The sequence below is a fragment of the Salmo salar genome, chromosome ssa18 (genome assembly GCF_905237065.1).
Source record: "Salmo salar chromosome ssa18, Ssal_v3.1, whole genome shotgun sequence".
Lineage (NCBI taxonomy): Eukaryota > Metazoa > Chordata > Actinopteri > Salmoniformes > Salmonidae > Salmo > Salmo salar.
The window spans coordinates 44,125,652-44,133,495 of NC_059459.1; positions in this window are offsets into that span (position 1 = coordinate 44,125,652).

A 7,844-nucleotide genomic window follows, 5' to 3' on the forward strand; every position below is an offset into this window, starting at 1 on the left:
AGACTCCAGTCTCCAGTCTCCCCATATGGAGTAGATAACAGCCTCCAGCCTCCAGTCTCCCCATATAGAGTAGATAACAGCCTCCAGTCTCCCCATATAGAGTAGATAACAGCCTCCAGCCTCCAGTCTCCCCATATAGAGTAGATAACAGCCTCCAGTCTCCCCATATAGAGTAGATAACAGCCTCCAGTCTCCCCATATAGAGTAGATAACAGCCTCCAGTCTCCCCATATAGAGTAGATAACAGCCTCCAGTCTCCCCATATAGAGTAGATAACAGCCTCCAGCCTCCAGTCTCCCCATATAGAGTAGATAACAGCCTCCAGTCTCCCCATATAGAGTAGACAACAGTCTCCAGTCTCCCCATATAGAGTAGATAACAGCCTCCAGCCTCCAGTCTCCCCATATAGAGTAGATAACAGCCTCCAGTCTCCCCATATAGAGTAGATAACAGCCTCCAGTCTCCAGTCTCCCCATATAGAGTAGATAACAGCCTCCAGCCTCCAGTCTCCCCATATAGAGTAGATAACAGCCTCCAGTCTCCCCATATAGAGTAGATAACAGCCTCCAGTCTCCCCATATAGAGTAGATAACAGCCTCCAGCCTCCAGTCTCCCCATATAGAGTAGATAACAGCCTCCAGTCTCCCCATATAGAGTAGATAACAGCCTCCAGTCTCCCCATATAGAGTAGATAACAGCCTCCAGCCTCCAGTCTCCCCATATAGAGTAGATAACAGCCTCCAGTCTCCCCATATAGAGTAGATAACAGCCTCCAGTCTCCCCATATAGAGTAGATAACAGCCTCCAGCCTCCAGTCTCCCCATATAGAGTAGATAACAGCCTCCAGCCTCCAGTCTCCCCATATAGAGTAGATAACAGCCTCCAGTCTCCCCATATAGAGTAGATAACAGCCTCCAGTCTCCCCATATAGAGTAGATAACAGCCTCCAGTCTCCCCATATAGAGTAGATAACAGCCTCCAGTCTCCCCATATAGAGTAGATAACAGCCTCCAGTCTCCCCATATAGAGTAGATAACAGCCTCCAGTCTCCCCATATAGAGTAGATAACAGCCTCCAGTCTCCCCATATAGAGTAGATAACAGCCTCCAGCCTCCAGTCTCCCCATATAGAGTAGATAACAGCCTCCAGTCTCCCCATATAGAGTAGATAACAGTCTCCAGTCTCCCCATATAGAGTAGATAACAGCCTCCAGCCTCCAGTCTCCCCATATAGAGTAGATAACAGCCTCCAGTCTCCCCATATAGAGTAGATAACAGCCTCCAGTCTCCAGTCTCCCCATATGGAGTAGATAACAGCCTCCAGCCTCCAGTCTCCCCATATAGAGTAGTTAACAGCCTCCAGTCTCCCCATATAGAGTAGATAACAGCCTCCAGTCTCCCCATATAGAGTAGATAACAGCCTCCAGCCTCCAGTCTCCCCATATAGAGTAGATAACAGCCTCCAGTCTCCCCATATAGAGTAGATAACAGCCTCCAGTCTCACCATATAGAGTAGATAACAGCCTCCAGCCTCCAGTCTCCCCATATAGAGTAGATAACAGCCTCCAGTCTCCCCATATAGAGTAGATAACTGCCTCCAGTCTCCCCATATAGAGTAGATAACAGCCTCCAGCCTCCAGTCTCCCCATATAGAGTAGATAACAGCCTCCAGCCTCCAGTCTCCCCATATAGAGTAGATAACAGCCTCCAGTCTCCCCATATAGAGTAGATAACAGCCTCCAGTCTCCCCATATAGAGTAGATAACAGCCTCCAGTCTCCCCATATAGAGTAGATAACAGCCTCCAGCCTCCAGTCTCCCCATATAGAGTAGATAACAGCCTGCAGCCTCCAGTCTCCTCATATAGAGTAGATAACTGCCTCCAGCCTACAGTCTCCCCATATAGAGTAGATAACAGCCTCCAGTCTCCCCATATAGAGTAGATAACGGCCTCCAGCCTCCCCATATAGAGTAGATAACAGCCTCCAGCCTCCAGTCTCCCCATATAGAGTAGTTAACAGCCTCCAGTCTCCCCATATAGAGTAGATAACAGCCTCCAGTCTCCCCATATAGAGTAGATAACAGCCTCCAGTCTCCCCATATAGAGTAGATAACAGACTCCAGCCTCCAGTCTCCCCATATAGAGTAGATAACAGCCTCCAGTCTCCCCATATAGAGTAGATAACAGCCTCCAGTCTCCCCATATAGAGTAGATAACAGCCTCCAGCCTCCAGTCTCCCCATATAGAGTAGATAACAGCCTCCCCATATAGAGTAGATAACAGCCTCCAGTCTCCCCATATAGAGTAGATAACAGCCTCCAGGCTCCAGTCTCCCCATATAGAGTAGATAACAGCCTCTAGTCTCCCCATATAGAGTAGATAACAGACTCCAGTCTCCAGTCTCCCCATATAGAGTAGATAACAGCCTCCAGCCTCCAGTCTCCCCATATAGAGTAGATAACAGCCTCCAGTCTCCCCATATAGAGTAGATAACAGCCTCCAGTCTCCCCATATAGAGTAGATAACAGTCTCCAGTCTCCCCATATAGAGTAGATAACAGCCTCCAGTCTCCCCATATAGAGTAGATAACAGCCTCCAGTCTCCCCATATACAGTAGATAACAGCCTCCAGCCTCCAGTCTCCCCATATAGAGTAGATAACAGCCTCCAGTCTCCCCATATAGAGTAGATAACAGCCTCCAGTCTCCCCATATAGAGTAGATAACAGCCTCCAGCCTCCAGTCTCCCCATATAGAGTAGATAACAGCCTCCAGTCTCCCCATATAGAGTAGATAACAGCCTCCAGTCTCCCCATATAGAGTAGATAACAGCCTCCAGCCTCCAGTCTCCCCATATAGAGTAGTTAACAGCCTCCAGTCTCCCCATATAGAGTAGATAACAGCCTCCAGTCTCCCCATATAGAGTAGATAACAGCCTCCAGTCTCCCCATATAGAGTAGATAACAGCCTCCAGCCTCCAGTCTCCCCATATAGAGTAGATAACAGCCTCCAGTCTCCCCATATAGAGTAGATAACAGCCTCCAGTCTCCCCATATAGAGTAGATAACAGCCTCCAGCCTCCAGTCTCCCCATATAGAGTAGATAACAGCCTCCAGCCTCCCCATATAGAGTAGATAACAGCCTCCAGTCTCCCCATATAGAGTAGATAACAGCCTCCAGGCTCCAGTCTCCCCATATAGAGTAGATAACAGCCTCTAGTCTCCCCATATAGAGTAGATAACAGACTCCAGTCTCCAGTCTCCCCATATGGAGTAGATAACAGCCTCCAGCCTCCAGTCTCCCCATATAGAGTAGATAACAGCCTCCAGTCTCCCCATATAGAGTAGATAACAGCCTCCAGTCTCCCCATATAGAGTAGATAACAGCCTCCAGTCTCCCCATATAGAGTAGATAACAGCCTCCAGTCTCCCCATATAGAGTAGATAACAGCCTCCAGTCTCCCCATATAGAGTAGATAACAGCCTCCAGCTCCAGTCTCCCCATATAGAGTAGATAACAGCCTCCAGTCTCCCCATATAGAGTAGATAACAGCCTCCAGCCTCCAGTCTCCCCATATAGAGTAGATAACAGCCTCCAGTCTCCCCATATAGAGTAGATAACAGCCTCCAGTCTCCCCATATAGAGTAGATAACAGCCTCCAGCCTCCAGTCTCCCCATATAGAGTAGATAACAGCCTCCAGTCTCCCCATATAGAGTAGATAACAGCCTCCAGTCTCCAGTCTCCCCATATAGAGTAGATAACAGCCTCCAGCCTCCAGTCTCCCCATATAGAGTAGATAACAGCCTCCAGTCTCCCCATATAGAGTAGATAACAGCCTCCAGTCTCCCCATATAGAGTAGATAACAGCCTCCAGCCTCCAGTCTCCCCATATAGAGTAGATAACAGCCTCCACAGTCTCCCCATATAGAGTAGATAACAGCCTCCAGTCTCCCCATATAGAGTAGATAACAGCCTCCAGCCTCCAGTCTCCCCATATAGAGTAGATAACAGCCTCCAGTCTCCCCATATAGAGTAGATAACAGCCTCCAGTCTCCCCATATAGAGTAGATAACAGCCTCCAGCCTCCAGTCTCCCCATATAGAGTAGATAACAGCCTCCAGTCTCCCCATATAGAGTAGATAACAGCCTCCAGTCTCCCCATAAAGTAGATAACAGCCTCCAGTCTCCCCATATAGAGTAGATAACAGCCTCCAGTCTCCCCATATAGAGTAGATAACAGCCTCCAGCCTCCAGGCTCCCCATATAGAGTAGATAACAGCCTCCAGTCTCCCCATATAGAGTAGACAACAGTCTCCAGTCTCCCCATATAGAGTAGATAACAGCCTCCAGCCTCCAGTCCCCCCATATAGAGTAGATAACAGCCTCTAGTCTCCCCATATAGAGTAGATAACAGCCTCCAGTCTCCAGTCTCCCCATATAGAGTAGTTAACAGCCTCCAGTCTCCCCATATAGAGTAGATAACAGCCTCCAGCCTCCAGTCTCCCCATATAGAGTAGATAACAGCCTCCAGTCTCCCCATATAGAGTAGATAACAGCCTCCAGCCTCCAGTCTCCCCATATAGAGTAGATAACAGCCTCCAGTCTCCCCATATAGAGTAGATAACAGCCTCCAGTCTCCCCATATAGAGTAGATAACAGCCTCCAGTCTCCAGTCTCCCCATATAGAGTAGATAACAGCCTCTAGTCTCCCCATATAGAGTAGATAACAGCCTCCAGTCTCCCCATATGGAGTAGATAACAGCGTCAGAGGAGATTGTGGTGGCTGGGGAGTCTGACCACACACACACACACACACACACACACACACACACACACACACACACACACACACACACACACACACACACACACACACACACACACACACACACACAAACGCTACCCAGCACCTGTAATTCCACGTAGATGTGTGTGATGAGAGAGGACACAGGCCAACCATGTGACTGACCTCTCTGCCAGTTCAAAGACTAAGGATCTTCCTCAGAAGTCCGTCCAGACTTTGAAGTGTGGTACTGTTGGACCGTGTGTCTTCTGGGATATCACACGAGTGACTGGCATGCTGCTGCATCCATAAAGTCTCTCTCTCTCTCTGTCTCAGTTCACAATTTTAGTGGCTTTATTGGCATGGGAAATATTTGTTTATATTTCCAAAGCAAGTGAAATAGATAATAAACAAAAAAGTGAAATAAGCAAGAATTAACAGTAAATATTACACTCTCAAAAGTTCCAAAATAATAAATACATTTCGAATGACATATTATGTCTGTATACAGTGTTGTAATTATGTTCAAAATAGTTAAAGTAAAAAAGGGAAAATAAACATAAATATAGGTTGTATTTACAATGGTGTTTGTTCTTCATTAGTTGCCCTTGTCTTGCTGCTGTGATTTGTATTCGAATTCTTTGTGCGTCTGTGTAATCTGAGGGAAATATGTGTCTCTAATATGGTCATACATTTGGCAGGAGGTTAGGAAGTTCAGCTCAGTTTCCACCTCATTTTTTGGGCAGTGTTCTCTCTTGTGGGCAGTCTTCTCTTGAGAGCCAGGTCTGCCTTCAGCGGTCTTTCTTTAGGGCGAAATAGCATTCTAGTTTCCTCTGTTGTTTTGTAAATTCTTTCCAATGATTCAAGTAATTATCTTTTTGTTTCCCCTGGTTTACCCAGGTTAGAAGGTCGGTTACAGCTGGGTCTTTACCCTGGTTAGAAGGTAGGTTACAGCTGGGACTGTACCCTGGTTAGAAGGTAGGTTACAGCTGGGACTTTACCTTGGTTAGAAGGTAGGTTACAGTTGGGACTTTACCCTGGTTAGAAGGTAGGTTACAGCTGGGACTTTACCGTGGTTAGAAGGTAGGTTACAGCTGGGACTTTACCCTGGTTAGAAGGTTACAGCTGGGTCTTTACCCTGGTTAGAAGGTAGGTTACAGCTGGGTCTTTACCCTGGTTAGAAGGTAGGTTACAGTTGGGACTTTACCCTGGTTAGAAGGTTACAGCTGGGACTTTACCCTGGTTAGAAGGTAGGTTACAGCTGGGTCTTTACCCTGGTTAGAAGGTAGGTTACAGCTGGGACTTTACCCTGGTTAGAAGGTAGGTTACAGCTGGGACTTTACCTTGGTTAGAAGGTAGGTTACAGCTGGGACTTTACCCTGGTTAGAAGGTATATTACAGCTGAGACTTTACCCTGGTTAGAAGGTAGGTTACAGCTGGGACTGTACCCTGGTTAGAAGGTAGATTACAGCTGGGTCTTTACCCTGGTTAGAAGGTAGGTTACAGTTGGGACATTACCCTGGTTAGAAGGTAGGTTACAGCTGGGTCTTTACCCTGGTTAGAAGGTAGGTTACAGCTGGGACTTTACCCTGGTTAGAAGGTAGGTTACAGCTGGGACTTTACCTTGGTTAGAAGGTAGGTTACAGCTGGGACTTTACCCTGGTTAGAAGCTATATTACAGCTGAGACTTTACCCTGGTTAGAAGGTAGGTTACAGCTGGGACTGTACCCTGGTTAGAAGGTAGATTACAGCTGGGTCTTTACCCTGGTTAGAAGGTAGGTTACAGTTGGGACATTACCCTGGTTAGAAGGTAGGTTACAGCTGGGACTTTACCCTGGTTAGAAGGTTACAGCTGGGACTTTACCCTGGTTAGAAGGTAGGTTACAGCTGGGTCTTTACCCTGGTTAGAAGGTAGGTTACAGCTGGGACTTTACCCTGGTTAGAAGGTAGGTTACAGCTGGGACTTTACCCTGGTTAGAAGGTAGGCTACAGTATTTTGCACGTAGTGTTGACCTCAAATGAATTTTGGTACTGTTTTGGTACAAAAGTCCACATGAGAACATCTGACCAGTATTGTTAATAAATGGATCAATCTATATTTGGACTACAGAAACTACCAATGTTCAAATTGACCTGTCCTTAAATGAGCTCGCTTGCGCTCAGATGAACAGGATGGAATTATTTTTACTATTGCGTTAGGTTTGTTAAAATAGAGCCCCTAGTCTTATAACCCCGGCTCTGATTGCTTGGTTTAGCACAGCAGGCCTAAACAAACCCACCACTGACGCTGGGAACAGGAGATGGACTACAACTATAGTCTCTCAGCCAGGATTAAACTTGGATCCCTGATAGGAGATGGACTACAACTATAGTCTCTCAGCCAGGATTAAACATGGAGCCCTGATAGGAGATGGACTACAACTATAGTCTCTCAGCCAGGATTAAACATGGAGCCCTGATAGGAGATGGACTACACTATAGTCTCTCAGCTAGGATTAAAAATGGAGCCCTGATAAAGCACACACACACACACACACACACACACACACACACACACACACACACACACACACACACACACACACACAATGACAAACAGACAATCACACACACGCATGCACACATGCACGCACACACACGGGGACACACAAACAAAAACACACAAAATCACACACACAAACACCCACATACGAACACACCACACACACGCAAACACAAACCATACACACATACACACAGTGCAGTGTTGTCGTGTTGTTTCATTACCACCAACACTGAGGTGTGAAGAGTAAAACCGTCCCTGGAGATCAGAGAGTCTTCAGGTGTCAGAGACAAAACAACTCCAATCTCCCACGTGTTACAATGGGCCAATGCCCTTTACTGTGACTCCTTGTTTCCTGCATCCCATAGTGATCTCTGATGTAAAGGGTTTATTGTGTTATGTTGTTTCTGTATCTATATTCTGATCTGTCTTGCGTGCTCCGACACAATTCTTCTATGATTCTCTTGGCTTTTATCTGTATCTGTATCAGCTATCATTTCTTCTGATCGATTAAAAACTTT